Source organism: Tenrec ecaudatus, chromosome 10 (assembly GCF_050624435.1).
Source record: "Tenrec ecaudatus isolate mTenEca1 chromosome 10, mTenEca1.hap1, whole genome shotgun sequence".
Taxonomy (NCBI): Eukaryota; Metazoa; Chordata; class Mammalia; order Afrosoricida; family Tenrecidae; genus Tenrec; species Tenrec ecaudatus.
The window spans coordinates 39193418-39206027 of NC_134539.1; positions in this window are offsets into that span (position 1 = coordinate 39193418).

Here is a 12610-nt window from a genome sequence, read left to right on the forward strand (position 1 = left end):
ATATCAAAAGAAAAGCTCCGCCCCCCAAACCCTTATCACAGTTTTATATTCCTTCTGCATTGAACGCAGTATTAGCCATGAGATGGCAAAGTCTGGAAAGAGAGACAGGCAGAGTCTGGGGCCATGATAACATCACTGAGCTGTTGCCACTGCCTTTCCCAAACTTTCCGTTAGATGAAAAACTGGACATTATTGCATAAGCCTCTGGTGGAGGGAGTCTGTCATGTATAATGGAATACATCCTAATGCTGTAAGTCAGGGATTCTCAAACTTTTTAAACAGGGGCTAGTCCACTGTCCCTCAGACCTGTTGGAGGGCCGGAGTATATTAAAAAAAAACAAAAACAACTATGAACAAATTCCTATGCACACTGCACATATCTTATTTTGAAGTAAAAAAACAAATGGGGCAAACACACCTGGCGGGCCGGATAAATGTCCTCAGCGGGCCTTAGCTTGAGGACCCCTGCTGTGGGCCCTCACGCACTGAAACCAATTTGCAAAATTGACACAGACTTTCCTGGAGCAAGAGGCTGCGGAAAGGCACCCAGGCATATCTTTTGGACAAATGCACTAACATATCTTTTCCCTTTGTTCCTGGTGTCTCCTCTTTAACTAAGAGAATCAGAATTTTCATATACTAACCATATTTCATTTCTCTCCTGCCAAGTGGTTAGAATGCTTTTAACTAGTTGAGAATGGCACTTGCAGAGCCTTCCGGAACGGTGGTGCTGATGTAGGACTGCCTTCATGAAGAGCTCGCTGTGTGATGACCAGATTTGCAGGTGAGGAGGCCAAGTTGGGGGACTGGGATACCAAACTGGGTTTCGCAGCACCCCAAGGTTATCTTGTCAGTTGTCCCATGAAGATTACACACCCATTCCATCCTCATAGCACCCACCTGAGATGATTTCAGCCTCGGTCCTTGGCTCCACGCGAGAAAGATTTCACACCGAAGCCGGGCTCATGATCCAAGTGAATTTAATGAGAGTTAAAAGAAGCTTCAGGTTTTACGCGGCACCCATAGGATTCCTCTTAACCATGCAGCCTGGCAGAGGCTGCTCAGGGTCACGCAAGGATCTCTCTCCTCCCACGAAGACCACCAGACAAGCCCCTCTCCCTTCTGGTCCCTGCCTTTTCAAGGGTTCCCGGGGGAGGTGTGGTGAACGACCCCAGGTCGCTCCCATTGGCTGAATTGCAATCACCTGGCCCAGGTGGGATGCTCCAGGTGTAACGCCCATCCATGCCCCCCCCGGTGGGAAAATCCAGCTTTGTCCTATGCTGGCTCTCCTGGGCATGCGTAAATGGACTTCCCAATTCACAAGGCTAAGCTGCCTAACAGGACTGCCTTCATGAAGAGCTCGCTGTGTGATGACCAGATTTGCAGGTGAGGAGCCAAGTTGGGGGACTGGGATACCAAACTGGGTTTCGCAGCACCCCAAGGTTATCTTGTCATCTGTCCCATGAAGACTACACACCCATTCCATTCTCATAGCACCCACCTGAGATGATTTCAGCCTCGGTCCTTGGCTCCACGTGAGAAAGATTTCACGCCGAAGCCGGGCTCGTGATCCAAGTGAATTTAATGAGAGTTAAAAGAAGCTTCAGGTTTTACACGGCACCCATAGGATTCCTTTGACCATGCGGCCTGGCAGAGGCTGCTCAGGGTCACGCAAGGATCTCTCTCCTCCCACGAAGACCACCAGACAAGGTTATCTTGTCAGCTGGCCCATGAAGACTACACACCCATTCCATTCTCATAGCACCCACCTGAGACTTGCCTCCTTTGTCACTGGGGTGGCAACTCCCAGCCTCGTTCTCCTCCTACTACACCCCATGTTCAGCAGCTTGCCAGCATGGGGAGGTGGCCCAGGACAGTCTATCCTTTGGGGTATTGCATGGATGACCCCCATGGACTCCTGGAGGCCCTGAATGTTGGAACCCATGGGAGCCTGAGGAGAAGAATTCCCATTGGGGAAAATCCCTATTCAAGGTCCAGCTCCCTACCTGGGTATCGGGGATCCAACTGAGCTTTGCAGAGAGATAATCCCAGCTAGTTGGACACGGATCCCACATAGGGGAGAATGAGGCAAGGCTGAACGCACAGTACAGCAGGCTCCAGGGGGTTGTTAGATTAGTTCCTATTTTCTTTTGATAAAAGAAATACAAAACTCCTGATCCCACCAGAGGAAATGGAACCTGGCATTTATGGGTTTCTTAGTGCAACCTCCCCCACCCCCTGCTGGCTAGGTAGCCTTTGGAACTGAGGCTTAGCCAGATTGCTCTTGGATTGGAATCCCTGTCTTCCCTGGAGTATCCACTACAGTAGCCCATTTCCTACCTAGGACTACTTTTAAGGAGTAGATAGTTGTGAGTTGTGCAGGAATACACTAGTATAAGGACAATAATGGAAGGACTGTACTCTCCCAACATAACATTCAGGGTTGACAAGGTACCCTGGCAGATTCAGTATACCCCTTACTTACCCCAACCACCAAACCCTCTGGAACCTGATCCCTCCACCTCAATAATACACACTCTCCTTTAAGTTACCAGGTAAAATTTCAGCTCCCATAATGATCATCTCCAATTCATTAAAAATTATGATACTTAATGGGAAGGCTTCCTATGATTAATACCACCCCTTTAAATCTACTCCCAAGCACCTATACCCTAATCCCCCGACTCCACCCAACTAACACTCCCTCCTCATCTACATATAATACACTTTCCAGCACCTATCTGATCCTTCCCTAACCTAAAGAGAATGAGGCAAGGCTGGAACGCACATATCCCAAAGACCAGGCAGCACGTTCAGCTCAATCGAGATGTGACGCAAACAACAGCTAACACCAGCAGCTACTGTAAATAATCAAAATTTTAAAAAGTCAATTACTGAGAATGACACAAACCCAACAGTTTACACAGAAGAAGCAGTTCTTGACATGCATAAGAATGCTGTTTATGGCCGTACAAGAAACTAGGCGATTAATCCTAAAAATGATGAAAAAATAGATACGATATTCCCCATACCAAAGAGAAATCCAGAGTTAAGGGATGATGTAGCAGAGATAAAGAAATGCACGAATAATCTCAGCAGTAGAATGGAAAACGTGGCTAACCAAATCAGTGATCTCAAGCAGAAGTCAGCAAACGAGAGAAACGATCAAACAAAAACAGCGAAAGAATCTGAAGAAAGCCTGAGGATGATGTAGGATTCCATGAAGCAGAACAATATTCGAATCACTGGGGTCACTACCCAGGAGGAAATAAATAAACCTACAGTTAAAATAATAAGAGAATTCTTGGAAGAAAATTTCTCCAACATAACAAAGGAGGAGGTGATAACTTCTAAGGAAACAGAGAGAACACCAATTAATAACCCTCCAAAAAATAAATACATGTGATAGTCAAATTATTCCATTTCAAGGAAAGGACAGAATTATGAGAGCAATTAGAGAGAAAAAAATCAGTTACATATAAAGGTAAACAGAAAAGAGTAAACTCAGACCTCTCCACAGAGGCCATGCAGGAAAGAAATTGGAGCAGCGTATTCCAAAAGTTGAAAGACTATATATACAATCCAAGAATCCTTTAACCAGCAAAACTCTCCATATAATTTGAGGGAGAAATAAAAGTTTTCTCAAATAAGGGAACATTTAGAGAATTCATAAAAACAAAACCAGCATTACAAAAAAATACTTTCCACTTCCTTGTGGGCAGAAAACCAACAACTGCAGCATACAAACATGAGACCACCACAGGGTGTAACAAAACTCAGAAACCAACACACTGAAAGCAGTACCCCAAACATTACATATGCAACAGAGAAAGAAAGACAAGAATAAAAGCCTCATACAGACACACCCTATAAAAGAGGAAGAAAGGAAAATATCAAACACAAAATAGGACAAGATGACAGCAACTAATCTACATTTAGATTTAATTACAGCGAAGGTTAACGGTTTTAGTGCACCTATTAAAAGACAAGGAGTAGCAGACTGGATTAGACAACAAAATCCACCAATCCGCTGCCTTCAAGAGACACATCTCAAACTCACAGACAAAAATAGACTGAGAGTCAAAGGATGACAGCAAATTTACCAGCTAATGGCAATTTTAATAAGAAGCAGGAGTGGCAATACTAATCTCTGATGAAATAGACCTCAAGGTACATGACATGAGAGATAAGAATGGGCAATACATGATGCTCGAACAATCAATAGACCAAGGACACATAAACATAATAAACATAGATATACCCAATGAAAGACCCTCAAAATTCTCAACCAAACCCTCAAAGAGATAAAAAGAAAAATCACCAGATTAACAATTATAGTAGGTGATTTCAACACGCCACTCTCAAAGAAAGATAGATCAACAGGTAAGAAACACAAGAAAGAAACTGCAGAGCTGAATAACGCAATCAAACAACCAAACCTACTAGACATATTCAGAGCTCCCCAAACAACAGCAAAAAGAAATACACATTCTTCTTCAATGAACATAGCTCATATTCAAAAATGGACCACAAGCTGGAACACAAGGTAAACTTGAGAAAATTCAAATACAAAGAGGCCATTCAAACCACCTTTCTCTGACCACAGCATCATAAAGCTGGAAATCAACAACAGAAAGAACAACAACAAAAACAAAAAAAACCAAAAATAAACAGTTGGAAACTCAATAACACACTTCCCCAAAAAGAATGGGTATTAGCCCAAATTAGAGAGGAAATTAGGAAGGTCCTAGAAACCAGCAAGAATGACAGTACAACATACCAAAACCTATGGGATATAGCAGAGGCAGTTATCAAAGGTTAATTTATTGTGATAAGTGCACACATGATAAAAGAGGAGAGAATTATGATCGGCACTAACACAGCACCTCCAGCAATTAGAACAGAGTCAACAGTATAATCCTTCCAATAGCAATATAAACCATACAAATTCGAGCACCAATAAATAAACCTGAAAACAGAAGAACAATGGAAAAAATCAACAGAGCAAAAGTTGGTTCTTTGGAAAGGATCAACAAAATCGACAAACTGCTAGCAAACTTAAGACTGGAAACTAGGAGCAGACATCAATATCTAGAATTAGGGATGAAACAGGGGAAATCACAACATATCCTAATGAAATAAAGAGATTAATTACACAGTATGATGAATGACTGTATTCCAACAAATTCAATAATTTGGAGGACATGGACAAATAGCTGGAAAATCACTCTCTCCCAAAATTAATGCATATGGACATTAAGAACTTGAACAGACTCATAGCAAAAGAAGAAATAGACAAGGTTATCAAGAACTCTCAACTAGAAAAAAAAATTGTAGTACAGAGGTTTCACAGGAGAATCCAACCAAGCATTCAGAGAAAGATGAAAGCAATCCTACACAAGCTCTTCCAGTACATAGAAAGGGATAGCAAACTCCCAAACTCATTCTATGAAGCCAGAATAACCCTGATATCAAAATAAGGCAAGGACCCCCACAAGGACAGAGAATTACAGACCGCTATCTCTCAGGAACATAGATACAAAAATCTTGGCCAATAGAATCCAAGGATGCAGGGATGGTTCCCAATCCAAGTTCCAGCATCATTCTTCAAAGAAATGGAAATACTGATTACCAACTTCATATGAAAAGGGAGGAAGCCCAGGATAGGCAAAGAATTCCTCAAGAACAAAGTAGGCGGTCTTGCAATACCTGACCTCAAAACTTACTATACAACCACAATGGTCAAAGCAGCCTGGTACTGGTATAATGAAAGATACTTGGACTAAAGGATCAGAACATAAGACCCAGAAATAAACACATCTGCATACAGACAACTGATATTTGACAAAGGCCCTAAAAAGCAATAAATGGGAAGCAGATACACTCTTCAATAAATGGTGTTGAAAATCTGGATCTATAGCTGAGAAGCAATAAAACCCACATGGAAGAAGCGCCCCAACCTGTGTGATTACAAGGTGCCATAGAGAACAGTTATCAGGCATCAAAGAACAAAAAGTCATATCATTGTGTGCTCACCTCCCCTATACAATCGCGGAAGAGAAATGGGTGCATAAGCAAATGTGGTGAAGAAAGCTGATGGTGCCTGGGTATCAAAAGATATAGCATATGGGGTCTTAAAGGTTTGAAGGTAAACAAGTGCCCATCTAGCTCGGAAGCAACAAAGCTCACATGGAAGAAGCACACCAGCCTGTGCAATCACGAGGAGTCGAAGGGATCAGGTATCAGGCATCAAAGAACAAAAAATCATATCATTGTCAATGAGGGTGAGTGCGGGGTGGGGACCCAAAGCCCATCTGTAGGCAATTGAACATCCCCTTACAGAAGGGTCGCAGGAAGGAGACGAGCCAGTCAGGGTGCAGTGTAGTAATGATGAAACATACAACTTTCCTCTAGTTCCTAAATGCTTCCTTCCCACCCACTATCTTGATCCCAATTCTACCTTACAAATCCGGCTGGACCAGAGATTGTGCACTGGTACAGATGGGAACTGGAAACACAGGGAATCCAGGGCGGATGATCCTTTCAAGAACAGTGGTGAGAGCGGTGATACCGGGGAGGGTTGAGGGAGGGTGGGATAGAGAGGGGGAACTGATTATAAGGATCTACAAATCACCTCCTCCCTGGGGGATGGACAACAGAAAAGTGGGTGAAGGGAGCCATCGGACAGTGTAGGATATGACAAAATAATAATTTATAAATTATCAAGGGTTCATTAGGGTAGGAAGAGTGGGGAGGGAGGGGGGAAATGAGGAGCTGTTTCCAGGTCCTTAAATGGAGAGCAAATGTTTTGAGACTGATGAGGGTAAGGAATGTACAAATGTGCTTTACACAATTGATGTATGTATGGATTGTGGTGAGTTGTATAAGCCCCCACTAAAATGATTTAAAAAAAGAAAAACCTGGATATATACTTATAGAAGAATGAAACAAGAGCCATATCTCACTCCAAGCACGAAAACAAACTCAAGGTGGATGAAAACCTAAATGTAACCTAAGACTGTCATGATCATCAGTGAGAAATATGGGGCAAAGCCAGGACCCCAGTGCGGGGATATACAGGCGATCAGAAACAGCAAAGGAAACATACTCCATGGAAGACAAAATAGCTGAGTGGGACCTATTAAAAATAAAACACTGTGTACATCTAAAGACTTCATTAAAAGAGTAAAAAGAGAGCCCATAGACTGGGAAAAGTAACGACATAATAGACTGTGGTAGTTATATAATCTGTGGTCAATTTGAGAGGATTAAGAATGAAGGGGTGGAGATTAGCCTGTCAATCAGGTCCCAGCTTGATGACCTCATTTGGAGGTGCTAAGGAGATAGATAGCTTGCTGGAGATGGGACACACGCTCATTCCCTGGGAGACATTTCAGGTAACACAACACATGGAGAGAGGCTGATAGTAGCTAGAGTCTCAGAGCTGGAGAAGCCACATGGAGACCCCTGCCAGTGCTGAGATGCTTACAATGCCACTAGATCCACAAGACTTCCCACCCACTGGCTTGTGATCTTCCTGCATTCAGTGTCATTGCATGTGTTTGGTAAGTCTGAAGAGGACTTTATAGATTGGTATCGGGCATATGGGTTAATATCAGACATAAGGACTTGATCTGAACTGGGCTGGGATGTTTTCTTTATGTACAATTAATCTTTATATAAAGCTCTTTCTTATTTGCATATGAGTGTCTATGAATTTGTTTATCTAGTCTACCCAGACTGACACACAAAGGACTAATTACTAAAATCTATAGTATTTTACAAACCGACAAGAAAAAAAAAACCAATAACCTTCTGAGAAGGTGGGCAAAGGACCTGAACAGGCAATCCACAAAGAATGACACTCAAATGGCTAATTAACATGTGAGGAAATGATTCCGGTCATTAGCCATCCGGGAGATGCAAGTCAAAGTAACCACGAGACACCACCTAATCCCCATAACTATAGGCTATTTAACAAAACTGAGAACAAATGTTGGAGAGGGTGTGGTGAGAGAGGAACTGGTATCTGCTGCTGGTGCAGTTGTAGCTATGGACAGCCCCTGTGGAAGGTGATACGGAGATACCTACAACAGATGGAAATGAACTACCATATGATCCAGCAATACCATTACCTACAACCAATAGGAAACAGATCATGAACGGATGTTGGCTCCCCTATGTTCATCGCAGCACAGTTCACAATAGCAAGAAGCTGGAAACATCAATAGAAGAGTGGATTAAAAAATTCTGGTATATACATACAATGAAATAATACACATTTCTGAAAAACGGCGATGAAACCATGAAGCACTCAAGTCGTGGAGGGATCTGGAAGACATGCTGAGTGACGGCAGTGAAGCACCGAAGGGCAAATACTGTGTGCGTTCACTGCAGTAGGGACACGCAGCAGAATGGGCACAGCTCAAGCTTGCAGGGCATCCAGTCTGCTGGCCGCGGACCAGAGAGCCGGGTAAAGAGCTGGACCAGTGTCAATGAACCACATAGCATCCACTCCAGTTAAGAATAGGGCCGGTCATCGGCCAGAGAGAGTCTCACAACAGCTGGCATCAAATGGACTGGGGAGAGGGTGGGGACACTGTCTGCTGAGTGGTAGCCTGCGGGTCTTGAGTGCGGTCCCCTGGAGAGAGAGGCAGCCTTGTCAGTGACATGAGGTTTACTGATGGGAGGGCAGCACAGGAGAGGGGAGGGTGAAGGGCCATGCTTAGGGGAACATAGGTGTATGACTGTTGAGGGCAGGGGAAGGAGGGCTGGACCTCCAGGTGCCGGGAGGAGAGACTGAGGATGCTCTTGGGAACATAGGGTGGGGAGGGTCTTTAGTGGCGTGCAGCCAGTGGGCCCTAGGGCATCTGAGGATATCCCGGGAACCCAGGCCTGGTGCCGAGGAACACTGGGACATGGAATCCTGGGTCTTCGGAGCACTAGCGCATACTCCGGAGGCTGCATCGGTGAGAGCCCATGCGGGAACTCCACTGGGTGAACTGGACTCAACCTCAGACACACTTGTAACCTGAGGATTGAAGCTGGAAAATACATTGTGTCTGAGGGAGCAGAGGACAGCTGTACCAAGAATGGTGGACTGTTGGTTGGCGGACATCATCTTGCTGCATCAACACCCTGAATGCTGTATTAAGATACATATTATTCTGGCAAGACTGTGATGGCCATTCTGTTATATTTGCCTTAAGCTTGTTTCTATTCGTGTGTATCTCAGAGGTGCCTCACCATTGGGGCTCACCCTCTTGAAGCTGTGTTATTTGTTTCTCTGTTTTTCGGTAAAGGAAACCCAAAGATGGCGAGTCTCTAGGGAAAGCAAATATAACAAGGGCTTAGGAGCATATAGAGGAATGGGGGACAAAAGAGGAAGATGATTTCAAGAAGTTCAGGAAGGAAAACTATGTTTGGAGACTGATTATGGGAACACATACAATTCTCTTTGCTGTGACTCAACTATGGAATGATATGACATATGGATTAATTAAAAAAAGCATAGTCCAGGATATGGGTTTTAGACTCCCCCTATATCCTGGGTTCAACTTAAGAAAAATCACTTCTGACATTATGGCCCTGCTTGACAGTTGCCTTCAGAAAAGGAACTTAGAAGATAAGGGTGCTGTAGCAAAAGGTGGCAAAGCATTTAGATGGCACCCAGCTATCAGGTAAAATAGCATCTGGGTCTTAAAGGCTTGTCTCCAAATAAGCAGCCATCTAAGTGAGATGCCAACTAAGTCCACATGGAGGAAACACACCATTATCAGTCATTGAAAGATTGGAATCCATATAATCTGAACTCAAAGGAGGGATCCGTATGAGAGCCTAAAATGTGAGACTCCATTGGACAGAAGTTGTTGGAGGACAGTGGGAGCCCGTGATTCATTTGTGGGACCACGTAGGAAATAGACCTCTGGAGAACCGCCCCTGTCCAAATGGAGGGTTGAGGAATGTGGTCACTAAACAGTATGCTTGGGAGAGAGAAGATAGATCAGAGGCATACATCTGACCGGAACAGTTGAAACTTTGTCGGTAGATCTCCCTATTATGCAGGTTGTACCTGATGTGTTTCCAATCTTTTCTGTATTTTTGGTTTGCATTGTTTTGTTTGTTCGTAGTAGAGTGTATCTCAGAGGTGTTAGGTCATTGGAGGTCTCCCTCTTTGTGGCAGTCACCTAATCTGGTGTCAATTTAAGGATTAAGAGTGTAGGGTGGAGTCTAGGCTGTCAATCTGGAGACAGCCAATGAGACTTCTGTGTGGGCATGGCCTTCTGAGAATTCTGGGACTTCTCTCTCTCTCTCTCTCTGGGAGACATTGCAGAAGACAAACCACATGGACACAACCAGACCTCAGATGCTGGAGAAGCCACAGAGAGACCCCTGCCACCACTGAGATGCTTACAACGCCACTGGACCCAAAGACTTTCTACCCACCGGTTTGTGACGGTCCGGCATTTGGCCTCATTGCATGTGTTTCATGAGGCTGAAGAGGACTTTATAGATTGGTATCAGACATCTGGCCTCATATCAGACTTATGGCCTTGGACTAGACTGGGTTGGGATGTTTTCTCAATGTTCACTTCCTCTTGTATATAAACCTCTCCCTTATATACATATACATGTTTATGAATTTGTTCTCTAGTCTACCCAGACTAACACACTCTTGAAGCTGTTTTACATGTTTTTCCATTTTTTGTTATATGAAACCTAGGATCAATTAACCTACAGGGCCAGCAATTAGAATATGGGGTTTGGGGAGGGGGTACAGTGGTGGAGGTAGGGTAAAAGGGAGACGATCTCAAGGGGTCCATGTAGACAACAAATGTTCGGAAACTGGTTGTGGTAGCCATTGTACATTCTACTTGACGTGATTGAAACATGGACTGATATACATGTATAGAATCCACCCCCCCCCAAAAAAAAAAGAATTGCATTTGCTAAACATAGCAGACCCTCATTATTGGGGGTCTGCTGAGCTTGTGCAGAGGAAGACATCCTTGGTTACAGGTTATGAACAACAGTTGTGAGCTAAGAAACATGTAAAGGGGAAGACGTCTTTCTTTCCAGTTCAACACACCTTGATTGAGCATTTATGAAGTACACTCAGAGATAAACTGTCCCTACTGTCAAGGACCATGCAAACTGAAGAACATCTTAAAGCTTCTCAAGACGTCTGTGACTATTCTGTGAAGCATCACTTTTCACATTCAGCTTGGTCTCCTGGGTCTCCACCCCGCCCCTTTTTTTCCCATCTTGTGTGTTTCTCTCCTCCCGTTCTTGTCCTTCTCTGTTTCAAATGCACCATATCCTTTCGTATGTTTACATCTAGTTCTCCATCCCTTTGCTTAAATAGCTAGTGTATCATTGTAGAATTCATGGCTCTATCAATAAAGATATGTTTCCCATATATAATTTTATGTAGAATGTGTAACTATCATTCCATGTACATCTATCTTGGGCCTAGCTGGCTTGTGTGGCTTAATTTTCATCAGCAGATGAACTAACGAGGGGTCTTGGTGGCACAGTGGTTAAAGCACTTGGCTGTTGAGCCAAAGGAGGGTGATTTGAAGCCACCCATAGGAGAAAGGTGCTTCAGTAAAGATCACAGCTTTCTCAACTTACAGGGGGCATCCCAGGCTGTCCAACAGTGTCGTCTGAGCCAGACTTGACTTGTGGCCATGGTAGATGTACCAATGAATGCTGACTCACCACCTTGTAACAAATTCCCCTGAAGTGGTTTCCATCACCTTGACAACTCCTGACTTGCCTGGGATGCCTTGTTACCCAGGAATTGGCTACAGCAGGGAGGATACAGCAGCTACATTGTGCACTGTATCACAATGGGTAGGGTCCAAATCCCACTACAAGGTATGAAAAGTTACTGTCAGCAGAATGAGTCATTCAGCCAGAGATGGTTGCGCTTCGCATCAATCTCCTCAGGTCTATCCTACCCTCCTTAAGACTGAGCCAGAGGTCCCACTAGGAAACTCCTGAGAACCACTGATATGACATACTTAAACATTAACTGGTTTTACTGTCTTTCCTACAGGAAAAGAGTTGTGAATTCTTTTTAATGTTGCTCTGGCTAAATGGGGGAGAAGGGTGGGGATGGTACTACCATTTCTGGTGGTGGGGGCGTGCATACATGGGGATGCAACTGATACTACTCCGCGTGGCTACGCTCCTCTTTTCGGAGCGTGCCGGTGACAGCGCAGCAACACCTCAGGCGGTAATAGATCTTTAGAGCCAGACAAGGCGAGTCTGCAATGGGGGGTGGTCCATACAGTGTTTCCATGTAGCTTTGCTAAGAAAAAATTAAAAATGATTTTTAAAAGGATAGATTTTTTTCCCCCAGGCCTGACCCCCACCCTGTGGAGACACTGATGGGAATAGGTGGAAGACATATGTGGTCCTTGATATGTGAATGATCATCATTCTGTGAGCAGAGAGTTCCAGGAGACTGAGCCACAAATACTGCCAGCTTGTAGTCAACACAACCATCGATACAAGAAGATGGGGTGTGTGTGTGGGGGGAGCAAGGTGTTTAGAAATTAAGACTCCCTTTGAGGGAACCAGGGCTAGTGTGATGCCCACAATC